The sequence below is a fragment of the Bactrocera neohumeralis genome, unplaced genomic scaffold (assembly GCF_024586455.1).
Source record: "Bactrocera neohumeralis isolate Rockhampton unplaced genomic scaffold, APGP_CSIRO_Bneo_wtdbg2-racon-allhic-juicebox.fasta_v2 cluster09, whole genome shotgun sequence".
Taxonomy (NCBI): domain Eukaryota; kingdom Metazoa; phylum Arthropoda; class Insecta; order Diptera; family Tephritidae; genus Bactrocera; species Bactrocera neohumeralis.
In genome coordinates, this window is record NW_026089622.1 from 3,283,193 (window position 1) to 3,306,629 (window position 23,437).

The 23,437-nt window shown below is 40.6% G+C and overlaps 1 protein-coding gene and 1 pseudogene across 2 annotated transcripts in view; both read left to right on the top strand.

The window, feature by feature from the left end:
- The window catches only part of LOC126763933 (uncharacterized), a 61,294-nt gene that overhangs the window by 25,662 nt on the left and 12,195 nt on the right, over positions 1-23,437 (top strand). The gene's annotated exons all lie outside the window — the stretch shown is intronic.
- Positions 14,329-16,321, top strand: LOC126764405 (uncharacterized; annotated as a pseudogene).

Consider the following 23,437-nt stretch of genomic DNA (forward strand, 5'->3'; position numbering starts at 1 on the left):
ACTGAACCTCTTCTCCATTCTCGTCTAGATGATATCCTCACTTGGAAGTGTCTATTGAAATTCAGCTTTGGGAGAATGTAGTCTGATTTATTAATAGTGAACTTCTTTAGAATTACACTATGTCCGTAGTTCTGCTGATTCCAACCTCCCAATTCTTTTATTCTTATCGCCGCAATAGCTGCTGTTTTGTGAATAAAAATGTCCATTGGTAGTTGATGCAGGATCACATTGAGCGCATCAGTCGGACATGACCTGATTGCACCCGTAACACCCGCACATGCTGCTCTTTGTATTCCATATAATTTTCTAATATTGTATTGTTTGTTTAGCGCTGGCCACCATACCAGAGCTCCATATGTAAGTATAGGTCTTATGACAGCCGTATACATTGTAACGAAGCTTTTTTCTGCCCCTGCTTCTTACAAGTATAAATTGCTGAGGTATACTCGCCGTGTCCAGGGTTCGTTACAATAAATTTGTAAATATTGGGGCTCTTCTGCGAATCGTACTTTATTTCATTCAACTTATATTAATATGTAATATGTATTAATCTATGTTGCAAAATTGTCTCCTGCGTTATACTGTCGTCGCCCGAGGACGACGCTGTCAGGGTAACGGTTCTGTGTGGCCCGTTAGGGCAATACCGTTTTCCGCTCTGTTGCGTTCCTGGGTGCTAGACGACTGCAATGACGATGTCCTGCGACGTGCGTTGACGCTCTCGTGCTACGACGACCACGCTCAGCTATTTCTGCCGACGCTCGTGTAGGCTTCAATGACGGTGTCCTGGCGTACACGTTGACGCTCCTCCGCAACGACGACTGCGCTCGACTACTTCTGCCGGCGATCCTGTATGCATCGATGACGATGTCCTGGCGTATACGTTGGCGCTCGCGTGCTACGACGACTACGCTCGGCTACTCCTGCCAGCGCTCGTGTAGGCTTCAATGACGCTGTCCTGATGTACACGTTGACACTCGCGTGCTACGATGACTACGTCCGGCTACTTCTGCCGACGCTCGCGTAGGCTTCAATAACGCTGCACTGTTATACCCGTTTACGCTCCTCTGCTACGCTGGAGAGGTCCTTTTAATTACTTTGCCGCGTAAAGATCCCGGATCACGGAAGACTGCGTTAGCGACCGCGATGTTAAAGGTTGAGTTGGTCAGAGGATAGACTCACTACCAAGCTCACCCTTAACAGACGGCGTTCACAAGTCAGGGTACCAAGACTAGCCAGAGGATAAACTCACTGCGTAGTCTGATGCCAAACGTGCGTACGCTGTCACAGTCCCGTGCTGACTCCCTGATCATCCGTCGCCTAACTCCCCAGCAAGCCTGTGCTGCGTGCTAAAACATTCGCAACATGTTGCGTTGGGATGGCGTGTGTTGCTGGGACGACGTATGTTGCTGGCAGTGGCGTGGTTTTACCGCTGCGTATGCATGCTTGTTGTTGTTTTATCTGCTTGTCTGATTTCTCCGTCTTCGTGGTTATTCCGCTGCATTGTTTGCGTGGCGTGTTTTTACCGCTGCGTATGCGTTCTTGTTGTTATATCATCTGCATATCTGGTTCTTCAATCTTCTTGTATTTCTAGAAGTGGCGTGGTTTTCCCGTTGTGTTGTAAACATTAGGGTGTGCCTTTATGGGTTGTGTGGGCTAAATTCTGTATAGATATTTAGTTCTCACACCCCCCCCCCACTTCGGAGAGTTTTGCATTCTGTGCAAAATTCAATTCATTCCATTGTTAATTTACAATGGTTATTTAAATTAGAAAAAAAAAATTGTTAATTTACAATGGTTATTTGATATAGAAAAAATAATGTAAGATCTACGCCTAAAATTATATATACATTTGTATTTACAATGGTCATTTGGCTTAAAAAAAAAATTCTAAGACTTACGCCTATAAGTATATGTATATTTTGTATCTGTTGTTTTTTTTTTTGACTGGTTTCATGTTTTTTTTTCGCCAATAAATTTCACTTAAAATTTTTTTTTTTTTGTAAATTAACTGAAGTTGAAATTTTTTCTCTGTTTTTTCATATAAATTCAGTTTTTGTTTTTTTTTTTTTTGTTTTTACGCCGCTACGGAAGTGTTGTACAACTTCAATTCGCTGATGTTCACTGTTTTCTCCTTGTCGCTGTCGATCTTTCGAACATATACGATAACTGGTGAAATGTATCTAAGGATTTTACAAGGACCGTCGTACTTCGGGGCTAACTTTGCGGCGAAACCGTCCGCGGCTTTAGAAAGTTGATGTTCCTTCGCGAGAACTAGCTCTCCGATCGCGGGGGTCCATTTTCTACGCCTCAGATTATAATGGCGGGCTTGGTCCGTAGACGCTCTCTCCATGTTTTGTCGAACGATTCGGAAGGCTTCCTGCATCCTCTTGTATTTCTCTTCAGCCGTCGTGGGCATCATACCTGTGCCGATATTAACTTCGTCGAAGAGGGCCTTTGGCAGTCGCGGTTCTCGTCCTTGTACGAGAAATGCCGGGCTATACCCTGTGGAGGCCGAGATGCTGGAATTTACTGCGAGCTCGATTTCTGGGAGAAAATCGTCCCATTGCTGGTGTCGAGATTTGCTGAGTTGTGCGATAATTCGTTTGATCGTACGGTTTACCCTTTCCGTGGGATTCCCTTGAGGGGTATAAGGTGCGGTGAATTGCTGGCGCACCCCTAATTCCTTTAGATAACGTTGCCATAGCGTACTAGTATATTGAACACCATTGTCCGAAATAAGAATCTTCGGAACACCAAATCTTGCGAGGATTCTTTCTCGAAATGCGCGACGAAGTCCTTCAGCTGTAGCGCGCCTCATGGGGACTAATTCAACCCACTTGCTGAAGCGGTCGAAAAACACCAGTAGCATTGTATTGCCATGGGTTGATCGCGGTAAGGGTCCTATAAAGTCGGTGCAAACTGTGGCAAACGGCTCTTGTGCCACCTGTGAAAGCATCTTCCCTGCTGGTCTCTGCTGTCCTTCCTTGTATTTCTGGCAGGACTCACACCGGCGTACATACTGGCTAATGTCGCGATACATTCCTGGCCAGTAATATCGATTGGCGACTCGGGCTACTGTCCGACGTATGCCCATGTGTCCGGCACTAGGTATATCGTGGTTCTCTTGTAACACCCTTATGCGGAGGGGTTTAGGCACACATAACTTCCAGGGTACAGCCTCTTCATCCTGGGACCGACACGGAATGTGGCGATAAAGTTGGCCATCCTTTTCCATGTAATCCGCGTACTTCTCTGGATTTGCGCGAACTTCCTCTACTCGCTTTCGCCACCATTTACATTGTGGAGCCATCGTCGTCGCTTGCCTTATGGTCTCTAGCGGCTGTCGGGACAGTGCATCTGCTACTTGGTTCAGTTTCCCTTTACGATACTCGATGTCGAAGGTATGCTGCTGTAATTCTAAAGCCCATCGTGCTATACGACCGGAAGGGCTTTCTATGGAATTCAGCCACTTCAGTGACATGTGATCGGTTATCACTTTGAATCGATATCCCTCTAGGTAGGGTCTCATTTTCCGAATTCCCCAGACTATGGCGAGGCACTCCTTCTCGGTAGCTGAATAGTTTTTCTCCGCCTCGTTTAATTTTCGGCTCGCGTAGGCTATTACGCGTTCGCCCCCTTCCAGATTCTGTGTCAGCACAGCTCCAAGGCCGATGTTGCTAGCGTCCGTCTGCAACGTGAATGTCTGTCTGAAATCCGGACATGCCAGGACGGGAGCCTCCGTTAACTTTCGCTTGATGCTTTCAAATGCTGATTGTTGCTCAGAACCCCACTTCCAGTGTTTCCCTTTCTTCAAGAGAGCTGTGAGCGGCTGGCTCAGGGTCGCGAAGTCGGGTACAAAGCGGCGATACCAGGAGGCTATCCCAATATATTGACGTACTTCTTTTACGTTAGTTGGGGGCTTCAGTTCCTGGATTGCTGCAACTTTCTCGGGAACGGTGTGGATGCCTTTGTCACTGATCACATGACCTAAATATCGGAGTTCCTTGTCTAGGAGGTCACGTATGCGGGCCGCTTCGTTTCTCTGGTTGGCGGTCGACGAAGTCTCGAGTCGATTGACCCTCCTGCACTTAAGCTTACGTCTTCTTTTCCTCTTCTTTCTGCGCTTTAGCAGGCGGGTGTCTGGCGTAGTAAGGGTCACGTTGCTTACGGCTTCTGATGACATGGTGCGGGAGACTGTTGATTGCTGACCATCCGACGCTTTCAGCACTACCTGATGACCTCCGCAGGATACGACAGCTCCCATGTTCCCCAGTGTATCCAATCCGAGTATGACGTCATCAATCGCTCCGGGCATCACGTGTAGCACTGCTTTTAGCGATGTCTGTCCGAGTTGAATGTTGGTCTCCACGGCGTCAAAGATCCTGCTCGTGGTGCCATCGGCCATTTGTATTTCCAGAGCTACGGTCACCTTCTTACCATTCCTGGTTGAGTCCATATGTTCTGCAACTCGTGGTGATACGAAACTTTTCGAGGCGCCAGTGTCAATGACGGCTTCCGCCGGTTCTCCGCCTAGCATGATTAAGGCGTATAGTCGGCCTCGTTCCTGATGCATAATTACTGGTGGTTCGGCGCTGAGTTCCGTGGGTCCGCCGCGCCTTGTCTTTGGCGAAACCCTTGGTCGTTTCCCTGTTGTTGACAACATTCTTTGGTTACCACACTCCCTACAAAATAACTTCTTGGGATTACGGCAACTCCTAGCGTAGTGACCTTCCTGGCCACATCTCAAGCACTTATTTCCCGGCCTGAAGGCTCTGCTCGTAGATAGTTGCTGGCGATGCACATCTATTGTGTTGTGGACGACGTGGTAACGGCCTACTTGCATTTCTCACCTCGTGGTCACCTACGATGTGTCTCGTCACCTCGCGTCGTGGTGGTTCTATTCCTCGTCGTTGTCCTTCATATATCCCTTCGTACTCTTCTGCCAGTGTGATGAGTTCGGCTAGCGTCTCGAAATCTCGCCGCCGAATGTAGAGCAGATAATCGGTGTGACTATTCCGAAAAATCCTTTCCAGTCGCTCCTCCGGATTATACCCAGCGTGTCGCATTAAGTTCTGCATAGCCAGAACGTAGTCTTTATATTTTTCTCGCACGTGTTGTCTTCGTTGCCGTATGTTATCTTCGAGGCGTTCGAAGTAACGTGCTGGTAAGAAGAACCGGAGAAAGTCCTTTTTGAAGGTTGTCCAACTCTCCCAATGTTCGTTATTATTGCGATACCATTGGAGAGCGGTACCGCACAGTAATTCGGGCATGGTTCTCGGAAGGATGTCTACATTTATCATGTACACTTCGGAGAGCTCTTCTAATCTCTCAACGAACGCTAGTGGGTCTCGCCCACCGTCGTATTTCACGGACCACTTCCTTACCTGGTCGATGATGGGTGCGAATGTGACCATGTGGTTCTGTTGAAGTAACCTGTTTATTGGTGGTGGTTGCAACCGCGATGATTCTGCGAAAGTGCTCCCAGGCCCTCTGTCTTGGTCTGGTGGTTGTGTTGTCTTCTGATCGCCTTCGTCTCGTAAAGCGATCTCATTTGTTTTGTATGCAGCTTCCATCTTTGAAAATTTTCCCTCCATTTCGGGGTCTTCGTGCGCCTTGGCTGCCAGTATAGTTATGCGCTTACGAATCTCCCGCGTGGTGCCTATGTGGTCAACTCCCAGACTCTGCGCGAAGGAGATTAGTTGCTCCTTGGACACGTTGTCTAACCACATGAGATCTGCCATTTCCGTGTTAAATGGCTTCCTGATGTTATACGATCCGCAGGGTCCCTGCTCGGGCGCCAATTGTAACGAAGCTTTTTTCTGCCTCTGCTTCTTACAAGTATAAATTGCTGAGGTATACTCGCCGTGTCCAGGGTTCGTTACAATAAATTTGTAAATATTGGGGCTCTTCTGCGAATCGTACTTTATTTCATTCAACTTATATTAATATGTAATATGTATTAATCTATGTTGCAAAATTGTCTCCTGCGTTATACTGTCGTCGCCCGAGGACGACGCTGTCAGGGTAACGGTTCTGTGTGGCCCGTTAGGGCAATACCGTTTTCCGCTCTGTTGCGTTCCTGGGTGCTAGACGACTGCAATGACGATGTCCTGCGACGTGCGTTGACGCTCTCGTGCTACGACGACCACGCTCAGCTATTTCTGCCGACGCTCGTGTAGGCTTCAATGACGGTGTCCTGGCGTACACGTTGACGCTCCTCCGCAACGACGACTGCGCTCGACTACTTCTGGCGGCGATCCTGTATGCATCGATGACGATGTCCTGGCGTATACGTTGGCGCTCGCGTGCTACGACGACTACGCTCGGCTACTCCTGCCAGCGCTCGTGTAGGCTTCAATGACGCTGTCCTGATGTACACGTTGACACTCGCGTGCTACGATGACTACGTCCGGCTACTTCTGCCGACGCTCGCGTAGGCTTCAATAACGCTGCACTGTTATACCCGTTTACGCTCCTCTGCTACGCTGGAGAGGTCCTTTTAATTACTTTGCCGCGTAAAGATCCCGGATCACGGAAGACTGCGTTAGCGACCGCGATGTTAAAGGTTGAGTTGGTCAGAGGATAGACTCACTACCAAGCTCACCCTTAACAGACGGCGTTCACAAGTCAGGGTACCAAGACTAGCCAGAGGATAAACTCACTGCGTAGTCTGATGCCAAACGTGCGTACGCTGTCACAGTCCCGTGCTGACTCCCTGATCATCCGTCGCCTAACTCCCCAGCAAGCCTGTGCTGCGTGCTAAAACATTCGCAACATGTTGCGTTGGGATGGCGTGTGTTGCTGGGACGACGTATGTTGCTGGCAGTGGCGTGGTTTTACCGCTGCGTATGCATGCTTGTTGTTGTTTTATCTCCTTGTCTGATTTCTCCGTCTTCGTGGTTATTCCGCTGCATTGTTTGCGTGGCGTGTTTTTACCGCTGCGTATGCGTTCTTGTTGTTATATCATCTGCATATCTGGTTCTTCAATCTTCTTGTATTTCTAGAAGTGGCGTGGTTTTCCCGTTGTGTTGTAAACATTAGGGTGTGCCTTTATGGGTTGTGTGGGCTAAATTCTGTATAGATATTTAGTTCTCACAACATCCACATGATTATACTTGGTTTAAGGCCCCAATTCTTGTTGACGATTTTCTTACAAGTATAGTAGGCCATGTATGCTTTGTTTATTCTTTTTTCTATATTTATTTTCCAGGACAGTTTGGTGTCAATCTCCACCCCCAAGTATTAGGGATAGAGTGAGTGTAGTACCGTTTAGTACCGGAAGTTGAAACTGAGGTATTTTGGTTCTGCTAGTGAATAGCATCAGTTCTGTTTTGTTCGGGTTAACTCCTAGACCATTGTTTTTTAGCCCATAGGTTTAACCTACGAAGTGCTCTTTCCATAATCTCGCTGACTGTTGAAGGAAACATGCCTGAGACCAACAACACTATATCGTCTGCATACGCTACTGCTTTCACTCCTCCGCCGTTTAGTTGGAGTAGTATTTCGTTCAGCGCTGCAACCCATAGAAGCGGAGAGAGGACCCCCCCTTGAGGCGTTCCTCTACTCACATAGCTTGTTTGTGTTGCAGCGCCGCACAGTGAGACAACGCCGGCATTAAATACAAGGAGTCATTGTAGAGCTCTGAAATTTTGCACAGGTTATTTTTGAGACAATTCCAGTTTAAAAAAAAAAATTAAGGAAATTCGCCCACTTTTACGCCCACCTGTCATACAGTCAAAATTTGTAAAATGCCGTATTGTCCGTAATACTTTTGGTATAACTTTCAATTTTGGTATACTTGAATGTTATATAGTTACAAACATTATTTGAAATAAAAATTGAACTTTGGCCCACTTTTAACCCCATCACCCATACTACCTCAACATAAAAAGTGCCATATTTTCTAAAATATATTAAATACAACCTTCAAATTCTATATTACTGTAATTTATATCATTTAAAATGTTTCATGCAAAAATTACAATAACACGCTCACTAAAACGCCCACCTCCCATTGAAATGCAATAAAATAAAACAATATTTTTTTTTTTCATTCAATCAATTTTTTAACATCATCATGGTATTTAATTTTTTCAATTTGTTTCTCATTCTAAATGAATTAATATAAGGATCTGATTATATTTGCAAATAGTGCATTACATCTTCATTCGTAGAAAAACGTGAATTTTTACGAGAATGGAATAGCCTACAGTTTCTATACTCCTTATTCATTGCTTCTTGCGCTTCTTCGGATAACATTCCTGTAGCAAAAAAAAAAAGTACACGAGTACACAAAATGTACATATGTTTGAGCAAAACAAAAACTGGTTTGGCTCAGCGGATGGAAAAAATGCCCAAAAACCAACAACAACCAAAAATTATGCTCACAATATTAGGCTGCTTATGAGCTTTGGACAACAAAAATAATTATAATGCAAGAGACTATTTTCTATTTTCCTGCCAGGCGACAAGCGGCACTACAATATAACAATTAAACCAACCACATTAGAAAGTGATCATAACACAACTTAGATAAGAACAATGTCTTGCACTATCAATTTAAATTAAAAATTATGCAACTATCTAACCCAAAGTCAATGACCTTCAACAAAATTATCTATCAAATTAATAACGTAAATTTATGTAAACAAGAATATTTTTATTAAAACATAAATGATCTTTAAAGCATAATTCTGAATAACTAACAAAAAACAAATGTAATTTATTTCTATTCTCTTGCACAATAAGAGAATAGTAAACAATTAAAAAAAATAAAAGTAAAAAGTTGTAAACATGCTATTGAATGCTAACATACTGTACGTATAGCGACAGAATGTGCGCGTTACGTACTTTTTGTAGTTTTTTGTATGTTTAATGTGCTTTTGCAAACTTTTGCTATATGTCCTCTACTTTAAATTAAAGCTGAGATTTCAAACTTTCATTTGGTATAAGTCTGAACCTAGGGCGAGGGGCTGCTCTATATTTCCTAGGCCATTGAAAATGCAAAATATTCAATTTTTGCACCACAGTTCTGTTGTTAAGAAAAAAAAATTGTGTTTTTTTTAAATTTATTTTTTCATTTACTCATTCTACAATAACTAAATTAATTAAAAAAATACTTGAAAGTTGCATTTATTATGTATTTTTATTTTAATAAGCTTTTGATTATTACATATTGAACTAACATATTTCAAGCGCGTTGGCATACCTCAACTTTGACTTGCTCTAGACCAAAAAGTAATGAAGTTATGAGGCTGAAATTTCAGGGAATTGTTACTCATAAATCTGTTAATATACTGTGAAAATTTCATCCAAATTGGACGACACGTCAAAAACCATTTTTTGCCGCGGTTACTATTGGGCTGTCTCACTGTGCGCCGTTTGAAGCTATAATCTTCCTATTCTCAAGCATCGATAGTATCCATCTGCACACAGTGTCGTCTATCCCACCATGTGCCAGAGAATTAATTAGTTATATATAGATAGTTTCGTAACTTTTGAAGTGACCAAACTATGGCTTTTTCATTTGTGCTATAATTCTGTTCAGTATCATTTAATGTTCTTGAAATGAAGGCAATTGGTTATTTATTTTGAGATAGGACTGCCCCAATAGTTTCGAAAAATCTGGTTGAAAGAGTTCTGTTTGTTCCTGAAGTGCTATTTTTATTTTTTGTAGTGCATCCAGTGCTGCCTCATCTAATTTTATGTCTACTTTGGAGCTCTGATTTTTTCTTATCATTCCTTGATCTCCTCTTAAATGAATAGTTAAGGGTTTAGTGATAGATGCAAAATTCTTAATAAATTTTCTATAATAACTAGCTAATCCTAAAAATGACCTTAGTTCTTTAAGCGTTTTTGGAACTGGGAAATTTTTTATTGTTTCAATCTTGTTTGGATCCATAGTAATCCTATTATGCTTAATGATGTGGCCAAGATACTCCACTGAGTCTTGAAAAAAATGTGACTTTTCGTCTGAAATTTTCATATTGGCTTTATGTAGTGCATTTATTATAGTTGAAACGTGTTCAACATGTTCTTCGGGTGAGGAAGAGAATATTAATACATCGTCTATATATACATATGCAATTTTACCAATATATTCTCGTAAGATATCGTCTACGCATCGTTGAAAGATTGAAGGTGCGTTTTTCAACCCAAACGGAATCCTAACAAATTCATACTTTGCTCTATTGACTGCAAAAGCGGTCTTTTCTCTATCGGATTCCTTTATTAAAATTTGATGGAATCCTGATTCTAAATCTATAGTTGAAAATACTTTTGCTTTTCCTAAATTTTGGATAGTCATATTTGCATCAGGTATTGGATATCTATCTGTGATTGTCTGAGTATTAATTTTTTGCAAATCAACTACCATTCTCCTTTTTGGCTTACCTTGTTCGTCAGTGCCTTGTTTTGGAACAGTGCATATGGGTGAATTATATGGGCTTTTACTTGGTTCAATAATTCCATTTTTTAATAACTCGCTAATTTCTTTATTCAAAAAGTCGTTATCCGCAATGGGATATGGATATTGTTTTGTCCATATTGGTTCCTCTGTCTGGGTCCTAATTGTCGGCTGAGTAGTTGTAGTGAAAATAAGAGTTTCACTTATTTGAACGTTTTTTTGCATTCGTTTTCTAATGTCTTCTTCGTATTGAGGGTTATTGATAGTAAAATTAATTTTGTGTTCTACGTTATGGGTCACTTCCTTCTGGTACTTTAAACTATAATCAAATAAATTCACTTCTGCTTTAAGAGTTCTAAGTCCCTGTTCTCCTAATATCATATCGAATTCATTTAGCTTATCTATTTCATAATATACTAAATCATATCCATATCAGAGAACTGCAAAACTCACTTTTTCCTTGAATCAGCTCATACGCAAAAGTTTCTATTCAAGTCCAATCACTGAGCGAAACACAGCGTTGAGTAAAAATCAGCTCATGTTGCCGAATCGCTCATTCGCGTACAATGTGAGCCTTCGGTCCGAAATGCTTTGCTCACGTTTGCTCACTTCACGAAATATTTAGCTCATGCTCGTTCACTTTACGAAATGTTTAGCTCAAAGTGTAAACACAATGGCTACGACAGACTGCAGTGGCACGACAGTGAACTGAAAACGTCGTTGTTCATCTTACTACATGTACATTTTGAGAAGCAACAACAACACAATGGCCGGCATGTACACAAAACAACGCAGTTGTCCATTTTGTATGTACACAATTTCGTTGTGGCCATACTAATACCTTTCACTTCAATGAAATTTTAATATTTTGTTCAAAGTGAAATTTTTTATGCAAAAAATAAGTAAATAGGTCAATATTTTTGCTTTAAATTATCAATTGTTATTACAAATGATATAATAGAGCTATAATATAGATATTTTATGCTTTTATTTGTAAAATAACGTCAAGTTTGTTAGAGCTGTGAATCATTTTACATTTTACATATTAGTGGCATCACCACTCTACCTCCTCTTTCTATCTTCCATTCTACTGTCAACTCTACTGTCGTCCTACTGTCGTTGGCAAAAATAGGAGGATATTGAAGTTAGCGAGAACGACAACTGTCGGCCTGCAGTCGTGTAGTCGTGCAGCTGTCAAAATAACACTGCCCATAAGAACGTGTGTATTTTTATATTTGACAGATGTAGTTTGCAGTCTGTCGTAGCCATTGTGTTTACACTTTCGCTCAGTGATTGGAATTGAATAGAAACTTTTGCGTATGAGCTGATTTAAGGAAAAAGTGAGTTTTGCAGTTCTCTGGTATGTATATAGTTTTTGTATGCTTTGTTCGCGATCAGCTTATGTGTCACATGCATTGCACTAAGAATTTGGTACACAACTTATATTTTAGTATGTATTTGTCATCCCGTCGATATGGAGCAAGAAGATATTTTAGAAAAAATACGTACAAACGCCTACACATTGTCAGCCCGACATAAGGGAATGTTTGGAATGTATTATCTGAAATTATTAAAGAGGATGGCACTATTTGGAATGGATTTACATATGTATATACTGCCAATCCTGTAACAATATTTTAAAATATTTGCCAAAAAATTCTTCAAATTTAAACAGACATATGTATGTATGTAAGTGCTGCAAATCGCTTAAGGAGACGGCGCTTTTATTCAAGCACAGTGAGTTTATTCATATGCGTTGAGTTTGCTCATACCCATTGAGTTTGCTCATAGGCGTTGAGTTTGCTCTTTTGTGTTTTTGTTTTCATTCAACACGATCATTGTTGAGCCGAATGAGCGAACGCTTGAGTAGAGCTGTTTCAACACGAGCGTGAATAAACTCAGCAAGCAAACGAATTTACCGCAATTGAGCTGAATTTAGCTCAGTAGCGAAAACATTCACGAATGCCATTTTGAGCGCTTGAGCCGAATGTGCTGATAGTTCGGGTATTGATCGTGCATGAACATTTTTGCGCTCAACGGAAACCGTTCTTTGATCCATATGTCCCAATCACTTTTTTTGAATTAATGACTGAAAAGCCATGTAAAGTTTTTGTTTTAAAAGGAATAATTTGTATTGACTTAACGATATTACATTTGTTGCTAATATATGTAATTATTAGTTGATCCTGTGTCCACTAAAATTGTAATGGGTGTGACGGTTAATCCACATTTTGTTTTGATACAAGGCAACCCGTTTACTCACCTTAAAAAAGTACTCCGTGTCTCAAAATGTCCATCGTAGTCTGCTTGTGCGGTTTTGTTGGTGAAGCGGATTCCTTGGTTGATTGAAGTAATATGTTGGCCTCTGGTGCGAGTTATTGTTGCGGTTGATAATTCCTCTATATTCTGACGTTTGGTCTGTATTGATGATGTTGTCCGTCCTCTCTATGTGAATGAACTTGGCCTTCGTTGAAGCGAGGATTATATTTCCTTTTATCATCAGGTTGATGGAATCGTTGTTGCTCGTTCCCCCTTGGCAGATTAGAATGTACCTCGAATTGGCGATTCACATTGTCGTGGTAAATAGTACTAGCTACTGCGTAAGCTGTTTCCAAATCTTTTGGGTTATGACTATACAATGTCCAACTTGTATATTTGCTATTTAACCCTAGGATGAAGGTCCTTACTGCTTCCTGGTTTGCATAGTCTTTCATAGAACCATTGTTTTGGTTTTCGGACATCTCAATTTTTGATAATGCCAAGTTAAGCGCTTTGCTCACTTCACTGTGGAATTCGGCTAAGGTTTTCCATCCTTGTACGATCTTTTTCATTTCCTCTAAAAAGACGTATAGTGGCCTTTGGTCCGCAAACGTGTAATCCAATCTATTTATTATGGAATAAAAATTCATCTTCGTGTTGTGGTTTGTAAGAATATCTGCTGCTGCTCCTGTTATTTTTGTGCGTACTATACCAAGTGCACTGTAGTATCTAGAGTGGTTGGTGAATCCTTCTATACCATCCATAAAGGTCCATACTTGCGATCTCCAGGATCTATATTGATCTTTGTTTCCATCGAACCGTGGAAGTGCTTTGAATAATTCTAGGTCAATTTCCTTGGGGTCGTTTATGTGCAAGAGTATTGCTTCGTGTTGATCGACCATCGATACTCCTTTAAACGATTGGCTTGATTCAATCGCTGATAGTCGATTCTGCATATCAATGCTTTGCTGCTGCAAAGTTTGAGTTAGTACGTCGATGTGTGTGCGTAGTTGTGCCATTTCTGATGCTATCGTAACTGATTCTGATTTTGTACGACTGCAGTGTATTTTTGCCCTTTTTTCCTTCCGGAAATTCTTGATGTGCTCCAGTTTTTAGTGGTGCCTTAGAATTCTGTTTTTGTTCCAATTTTTCGGGAACCTGATGTGTCTTTCTTTAAGACCGGGGATTTTGATTTTTTAAGTCTTATATTTCAAAGACTGGCTGGAAAGCAAGTTGATTTGCAATCCCGGTTGAGCCCCCGTTAAATAATAATAGTTTTGGGTTTATTATTATTCTTTATTGAGTTCAATATACCTTCTTGGTTTGTGGTAATACTAAGACTAAAAGACATTAGGTTTGCTTACAACTATTTGTAGTATCGACAGAACATTCATGTTGCTCTGTTGTGTTCTTATTTTAAGCTAATAAATATTTTTGGATAAGTTCTTATCTGTTACTGATAATTACAATACATTATTATGTGTATATGTCATGAGACATATTTTTATGTTTATGTATGCTGATAACGATTTGTTGATGTATTTGAGTTCGTGAGTATGATAAGGATTGTTATCTTCCTTAACTCGCGCCACCGTTTGGTGCTAGGCGACTTTAACGCGCACCACGATTTTTGGCATTCCTGTCTGTCAAATGATCGTAGGGGGATGGAGCTGGCGGAGCAGGTTGACGATTCGACATTATGCACAATGAATGACGAAGCCCCCACCAGAGTTATGGGCACCTGGAATAGCTCGCCCTGTATTACCATTGTCTGATAAATAGCATAACCTGGCGACCTATGCTTACTCTCGCATCAGACCATCTGCCCATAATTATCTCGATCGAGAAACCTGCCGATTTCGTTTCTCTGGACAACCGTAACTTTGAAACTTTAATAAAGCTAACTGGGTCGGCTTCACAGAATTTACTGAGAGCACTTTCAACGCTCTACCCATTCCTACGGACGTATGCGTTGGCGAACGTCGATTCCCCAAGGTGATCGCAGCAGATTCCGCTCGCTTCATCCCGGCTGGAAGAATAGCGGAAATCCGCCCCAATTTCCCAGCCGAAGCAGCCGTTTTAGCGAATGAGCGCGACATCTTATGCCATGCCGATCCCGTGGATCCCCGAATAAAGAATTTTAATTTGGAGATTCGGCGTATGGTAAATCAACATAAGCGGACGAAATGGATGGAGTACCTGAAGTCTTGCAACCTCTCCACCGGTGTGAGTAAGCTTTGGGCTACTGTCAAAGCTTTGTGTAATCCGAAGAGACACGACGACCGAGTTGAGGTTCAATTCAATGGCCATGCCTCTTCGGACCCGAAGAAGTGCGCGAGCTACTTTCGTCAGACGGCAGTTTACACTGCACCCTTCGGTAGACAAAGCTAAGAGATGTGTTAACCGACGGCTGCGCAAAATGTCAAACGACTGAATTAACATGCTGATGCTATAGCATCTCGGCTCGATGGGAGTAGGCTATCTCACCAAGGTCCTCAATCTGTCGCTCACCACTCTTCCAAAACCCGATGTATGAAAAGTCGGAAGAGTGGTCCCACTACTGAAACCTGGGAAACCTGCCAGCCAACAAAGGAGAAACTTATCGTCCGATAGCTCTCCTCTCCCCAGTAGTGAAGACACTTGAGGCCTTGCCTACTCACCACCTGAGCCTAGCCAGCCACCAGCCTGGATTCCGAAAAGTGCACAGCACCACCACAGCACTTAGCGTCATAAACGCTCGGATAGTTCATGGCCTCAACCAGAAACCTGCGAGAGAACGATCCTCGTAGCGTTGGACTTGTCAAAAGCTTTTGACACAGTCAACCACACAACGCTATTGTAGGACATTGAGAAAACCACGCTTCCTCCAGGGTTAAGGAGGTGGACCAGGTAGTTCACGGTCGTCAATCATCCGTACTATTTCAAGGTGAAACATCCAAACTGAGATGAATTAAACAGGGGGTTCCGCAGGGTGGTGTTCTCTCCCCGCTACTGTTTAATTTTTACATCTCGAAACTCCCGGACTTCGGACGCAACTGACTTTCGACAAGTACTGACCGCCATTCACAGTGGAGCCATTAACACCTTCACCGACTCCCTTCCCGTGAATGGCGTTCTTGGAGTCAAACCACCACCCATCGCAGACGAAGAGCTCGAGTTGCCGCGAGAAACGCGAGTGACGCTAGCGCAGCTTCGTTTGGGATATTGTATCAGGTTAAACTCCTACCTATCCAGAATTGATCCAGACATACCCAATGTATGTCCTGCATGCAACGAGTCTCAGCATGACACTGACCACCTCTTTGCATGCCCTACCAACCCCATTCATATAACACCTTTTTCCCTTTGGTCCGACCCGTCGAAACAGCACGTTTCCTGGGCCTCCCGTTAGATGACGTCGATGACAATCCCTAACCCTTACCATCCTAACGGGACTGATAACCGTTAAAACAACAACATTCGTGGAAGGTATGACTAGTGGAACATGTAGAGGGTGAGACCCAATAAGACAATGTCCGGTTAAGATATCTATTTTTGCAACATTTTGTATAGGTGTTGGTTGTTAACCAATACTTACTAAAGTCACCCAATGTTCAAAGAGCCCTGTCGGATTTAATGCACACCTATCTGAATGATGCACATCGAGACTTCTCTTGACAGAAAACTGTCCCTCCAATCAAACGTTATAAGATTTGGTTTTTAAACCCTGAACAGGATATATTAAGTTTGTCATGATGTTTGTAACACCCAGAAAGAAGCGTCGGAGACCCTATAAAGTATATATATAAATGATCAGTATGTTGAGCTGAGTCGACTTAACCATGTCCGTCTGTCTGTCTGTCCGTCCGTCCGTCTGTATATATACGAACTAGTCCCTCAGTTTTTAAGACATCCTTTTGATATTTTGCAAACGTCATTTTCTCTTCAAGAAGCTGCTCATTTGTCGGAACGGCCGATATCGGACCACTATAACATATAGCTGCCATACAAACTGAACGATCGGAATCAAGTTCTTGTATGGAAAACTTTCACATTTGACAATGTATCTTCACCAAATTTGGTATAAATTATTTTCTAAGGCAACAATATAATCTCCGAAGAAATTGTTCAGATCGGTTAACTATAGCATATAGCTACCATACAAACTGAACGATCGGAATCAAGTTCTTGTATGGAAAACTTTCACATTTGACAATGTATCTTCACCAAATTTGGTATAAATTATTTTCTAAGGCAACAATGTAATCTCCGAAGAAATTGGTCAGATCGGTTAACTATAGCATATAGCTACCATACAAACTGAACGATCGGAATCAAGTTCTTGTATGGAAAACTTTCACATTTGACAATGTATCTTCACCAAATTCGGTACAGATTATTTTCTAAGGCAACAATGTAATCTCCGAAAAAATTGTTCAGATCGGATTACTATAGCGTATAGCTACCATATAAACTGAACGATCGGAATCAAGTTCTTGTATGGAAAACTTTCACATTTGACAATGTATCTTACCCAAATTTGGTACAGATTATTTTCTAAGGCAACAATGTTATCTCCGAAGAAATTAGTCAGATCGGTTAACTATAGCATATAGCTACCATACAAACTGTACGATCGGAATCAAGTTCTTGTATGGAAAACTTTTACATTTGACAAAGTATCTTCACCAACTTTGGTATAGATTATTTTCTAAGGCAACAATGTAATCTCCGAAAAAATTGTTCAGATCGGATTACTATAGCATATAGCTTCCATACAAACTGAACATATAGTTACTAAAAGAAATGCAGCTGTGAAGGGTATATTAGCTTCGGTGCAGCCGAAGTTAACGTTTTTTCTTGTTAAACTACATTTTAATTTATGAATTCGGTTTTTAGAACAAGACATTTCACTTTGATATCACATCAAAATTATTCGATTTTTGGAACAAGCAAATTTTATTCTCTAACCGAATGACATGGTTTGTATGTAAAAGTGAATTAAGGAACATGGCCTGAGCAGAAAATGCTCATTTGACTGATCCTACATTGTGGGAACGCGTAGTTTCCTGTGGAACATAAATTTATTATTTTCGGAAGTTATTGCCTACAGAAAAGTTTAGCTTAAATCAAATTCATTACTTGACCCCAAAAAAGAGGATCAGTGATAGTATGGGGCTGCATAGCACCAAATACCAGGGTTCATTGAAGGAATAATGGATAGGACGGTGTATATACATATTTTAAAGAACTGTTATCTTCTAAGTGTAAAAAAACTAAATCTAGAGGAATCTAGAGAGGAAGCGCCAGTCCATATCTTTAAAGGTTAACGACCCCAAACATTCTTAGAACATCGTCCAAAGTCGCCGTGTTTAAATGTCATAGATGATTTGTGGGATCATCTTAAAGCTTCGAACGTTACTTCAATATCCACGCACAAAACAGTTTTTCTTGAGGAATGGGGTAGAATATCGGAAGAAATCACCAAAGCTTTGATTCTTTCAATGTGTGCTATGAAAAAAGAACTTTAAATAAAATAACATGATTCGTAAGCAAAAACTAAGTTTTTTACTTTATACACACGTATACGTATGCACTACTTTTGTGAGACTGTGTATATTTCCGAAAAAAATTGAGATTCGAAAACCCTTCTTGAAAACACATTCTCGAATAGTTAAACTTTGAAAATAAAAAAAAAATTTATTAGTAGGCTAAAATACCTCCTTAAGAGCTTTCATTTTATTTCTTATGCGACATATAACTTCTCTTGCTCTAAGGCAAAAACTAGACTGATCATAAGCGTTATGAATTAAAACCCAAATATTAAAAATAAAGTTATAATAATAAAATTTGGATACCATTCCACAAGTGATCAGAGGATTGACATATCCATGCGGCTCCCGTGAAACAATAAGTATGATGGCGGTAAAGTTTGAAAGATGAGCTTAGAGTCACCCAATGAATCAGTGTCGATTAGCTAAATTTTTTAGGTCAAAGGAAGGAAAGAACTTAAATTACTAATTGGTACTGGGACAACTAAGAACCTACCAGAGCTTTTAAATATATAGCCAATTCGAAACCTCTGTTTTCTGTCGATTGACTTGGTAACTACGATAACTCAAAAATCATAAATTAAGATCGTTACCCGATCTGACGGTGAAAATGAAGACCCAGTGTACTTAAGACTTCTCCCTTACCCGAGGGGGGTATCAGGTTTCGTAAATACTGAAATCCAGAATCTTTTGGCTTATACAAGGTGTGTTCCAAAGTAAACAGGACTTAAAAAAACAGACCAAATGGTTTTGTTCGGCAAAATCAATTTATTTTATTCAAAATAGTGTCCCTCTGCTTCAATACAACTTTTTGCACGGTCCAAAAGCATGTCGAGCGAGTGTTTAGCTCGTTTGCCGGTATGGCCGCCAGTATGCCGGTGCAAGCCTTTTGAATGGCCTCTGCGTCTGAATAACGCTTTTCTTTCATCGGCAAATGCATTTTTCCGAAAAGGAAAGGTGAGTGTGGTTAATGGTTAAAATGTGATTTTTGATCAAATAATCGTCCTTCGAATGTTGGGTTCTAAGCAAGTTTGGTCGTCAGTCAATTTGTGCGGAACAAACCGTGCACAGACCTTTCGTAAGTCCAAATGTTCGGTCAAAATGCGATAAATCGATGTTTTGAAGATGTCCAATTCCATTTCCATGAATTTCAATGATGATTTTGGCTGATTTTTGATGAATTCACGCACAGTTTCGATGGAATTTCCGATGATCACGGATTTTGATTGGCCCACATGTTGATCATCATTTATGTCCTCACGACCACTTTGAAAACGTTGAAACCACTAGTGCACTCTGCTACGGGATTGGAAATCATCACCATAAACTTGTTTCATCAATTGAAACGTTTCGATAAAAGTTTAACCAATTTTAAAACAAAATTTAATGCTGGCTCTTTGTTCGAAGCTCATTTTCGCACCGATAACACAAACATACTGACTATTAAAACGCATTAGCTTCACTTCCATTCAGTGAAATAAAGAAAAAGTCCTGTTTACTTTGGAACGCACCTTGTAATAACCCTATATGGGCGGTTAAGAAAAAAGGTTTAGATAAAATTGGACAAGAAATAAATCGATTTTTTGCAGACTTTCACAAACAAAGTGAGAAACCCAATAGTAAGCAATATCCGAATTTTGCCAGGATTTTGTCCAATCTTCATGGAAGCAACACTTGATCTATAATCTGATTTTCACCAGATTATTGTCATATTTTCTAAAAAGGAGTGACAACAATGAGCTGAAGCATTTTAACACATTAAGTGCCAAGCGGGTTTGACAAAATCTTTTCTGGGCTATGGTTTTTTGTTATAAAGTTAAAAATAGTATATATTTGTATCTGAGCCATTCCCGATCTGCTTTATTGTTTACTTTGCATTTTTTAATTGTTTTCGTACGAGTCCAGCAGGTAATTTGACTTTGGTACGCCAGCAAACTTGTTAAATATTCTAAGGAGAGAATACAGCCACTACGTCAAATTTAATTGATTTGACAGGTGAACAGAAAATGGCATTAAAAACTTTGAAACCAGTAGTATACTCCGAGGAGCTTCACATCTTTCTTTCTTACTGTCTACCTAACTCAGCTAGCATCCACCATAAAGAAGGCCTGTGAAGTTTTATGGTAGAACTGCGAGAGCAGATACAGGAGGCAACTATTTGCGCAGACTGCCAGGCGGCAGTACCAGCATTGTCGTCGCCAAAGATCAACCAGCGTAGCACAGAATATATGGATATCTACAACCAAACGCAGAATAATAAAACATCTTTGGCCAAACTATGTCAAAACAAAAACCAAGACTTATTACATATGTAGGTCCAATTACAGCTGTCATAGCGAGGCACTGGCCATATGGAGAATTATAAAATATGCAATTCAATTATCCTTGGCACATAAAGGACGAAAGTAAAATAAATCTGTAAGTCGTTTATAACGAAAAGGTTTGATAACAAGTGTGTCGAGTATGGCTACTTACAATCACAGGTGATCTTTATGAGAGTCCAGCTAGAGACTGTAAATCAGATGTCGCAAACGCAATACACTGCGATCTATGTATGTATACATATTGGCACGATCGCAAGATAACTTGCTTCAGTTTTCCCAACAAAAAATGTATACCACTGGTTCTTTTGCCAAGGGACGGCATTGCCAAAAGCGTAAACTTCACAAAAAAGTTTAAAGTTATCAAACAGTATACATACAGTATAACAGAAATGTATAGAACAGTCGGACTGCCTATCACTCTGCAGCGGAGTACACCCCATCTGGGTGCCAAGTCATAAAGAGGTAGCCGGGATTGAATTGGGGTCGAAACCCTGTATCAAGTTCAATCGTTTTGGTTTACGTAAGTATCTGCCGACGGGGGCCTAGCACACGGTGTTTTATATATAGATCAATACGCGTTGCGTTGATCAGCGCCTCAAATAATAACTGCTTTTTGAACGTATGTTTGGTTTCAATTGGAAGGGACACCTTCTCCACCCTGGTCGGGTTCGAGGCCCATCTAAATGTGCGATTCCATACTGGATTGAATTTTTCAACCCTACCTACGTTTAAGTTTAAACCACAGCCATCACGAATCTCCACAAAGGGCGAAACCCATTGAGCAGATTGTAGCGAAATCCAAGGGCTTACTGCTCCCCGTGGTACCAGATTTAAATCACCGATCAGTCCATTTGCTACTACCACTTGAGTACCCGACAACTCAATGGCTGATGACATTTGTCCCTTAAACTTCAAATAACTTTTCATTAGAATGAATCTCATTCAAAGTCTATGTCGCTCCGGGCGCAACGTCTTGGGGGCGGCAAAACGATCTTCGCTGTTTTTCAGAAAAATACTTCAACAAATTTTTTTACAAAATTTATTATGAAAGATAAAGAGTTGTACACTCACAATGTAATAATCTGAATGAAAAATATTAATTTTTACTCGAATACTCTTCAGTCTTTGAATTTGTCTTATATCTTTTGGCTTATATCTTTCTTAAAAATAGTGATAGAACTTAAAGATGCACTTTTCTAGCTTTGTCTAGCGACGTGTCATTCTCACAGTTACCCTATGCTTTAAATGTAACAAATACTTTTATTTCTCCAAATTTTCAAGAATGGTATTTAAAAACTCCAATTCCTGCAAATTGTATCAAAAATCTACAAGATATAGGGCGAAAATGGGTTTTTTCTATGACTTTTAATAAGATGTCTTGTAAATTTACCAACAATTTCCTCAAAAACCGTATTACCGTATAGTTCCTAAATTTTATATACTTAATATCGAAGATATTTTGTAAAAATTCACTTTTGTTCGAACCACCTCATGAAATTTGTAGTTAGGTAGATAAAAGGGTGCGGCAGAACATCCTTGGCCCCGGGCGCCTGAAGTTGTAGCTACGCCACTGATTCAGGCAAAGGCATTACCAATGCATTGTTATTCAAATCAGTAAATTTTTAGGAATAACATCTAATCAAGTAAGTACTTACTGTTTAATGTATAGTTATGTTTCATTTGTTTTTATAATTCACCCACTGTTGCACTAAGTACCTCTGATAAGCAAAAAAAATGCACATGAGAATCAAGTTTAAGACACACTTAATTTTTAATCGAAATTATTCGTGGTTCACAAGGAATATTCAAAAAAAAAAATAAGTCCACTAGTATATACATATGTATATAAAATCGATGACGAGATCAACGGCAATCCAATTTAAGTATCGATGCGGTAGCGAAGCGGACCGGGTGATGACGACGGGGCGCAGTGTGTCCGCGAATGTGTGTATGGCGAATGTTGATGGTCGAATTGTTGACGAGCGAAAGTATGTATGAAAAGTGATAAAATGAATGTTGAATGTTTCCCGTTTTCCATCCTTTTTGATGAGTTTGTTGGTGTATAGGCATGGTGAGTTGTGTTGTGGTGTTCTCATCTGTGGTGAACTAAGCTGTCTTATTAGGGTGCGCCAGTTTTTCCGGGTAGAATGGGTGAATGCTTAACTCATTTAAACATCCTGGGCCCCCTAGGCAAATATTTTTCCTAGTATTGCGTGTGTATATGCTATTGCATGTATTTCGGCGTACTGCTAGTAGAGTTGCCGAGGGCACACAATACATGCTGTAAATCCTGAAAATGCCTTTGGTTTTAACCCCTAGACGTATTTCCACGAGCCTGGCTCATGGTGTGTAGAAGTGTACATTTGATGAAGAGAATTGAAATTTTCCCGTTATTTTCGGCAAGTAATGTAAACAAAAAACATTGCTTCAGTTGAGCGCATTATCTACTGCAGATCAGTTTTATAATGATCGTATTAAATCGTAGTATTCTATTTTATGTAAATTTGTAAAACATGTGTGCCAGTTCGTAAGCATCAAAACTGGTTTGTTTAGTGTAAGTTGCGTGTGAACAGTTGGAAGCGAATTTTGTTGCGCTAATTGATACGGCAAGGGGTTAAAGATAATATTTTTTATTTATTTACTTTTAGGTGCGTACGGCCCGTATTCGACTTATTATTATAGTAAACATGTGTATGCGTCGTTTGCTTTTATTCATTTCATTAGCGGTCCTTTAAATTTTTTATTTCATCGGTATGGTATACCAGTTGTTTATTATTTGCCTTTTCTATGTTATCGACTTATAAAGGATAGTAACTCCACGCCTAGCTCAGATGTGGCCAGAATGGGTACTCTTTAGCCCTAAATTTAGGACTATGAAATTAGAGGGATCTTGCGAGAGAATGGCCGTGAATGGAGAA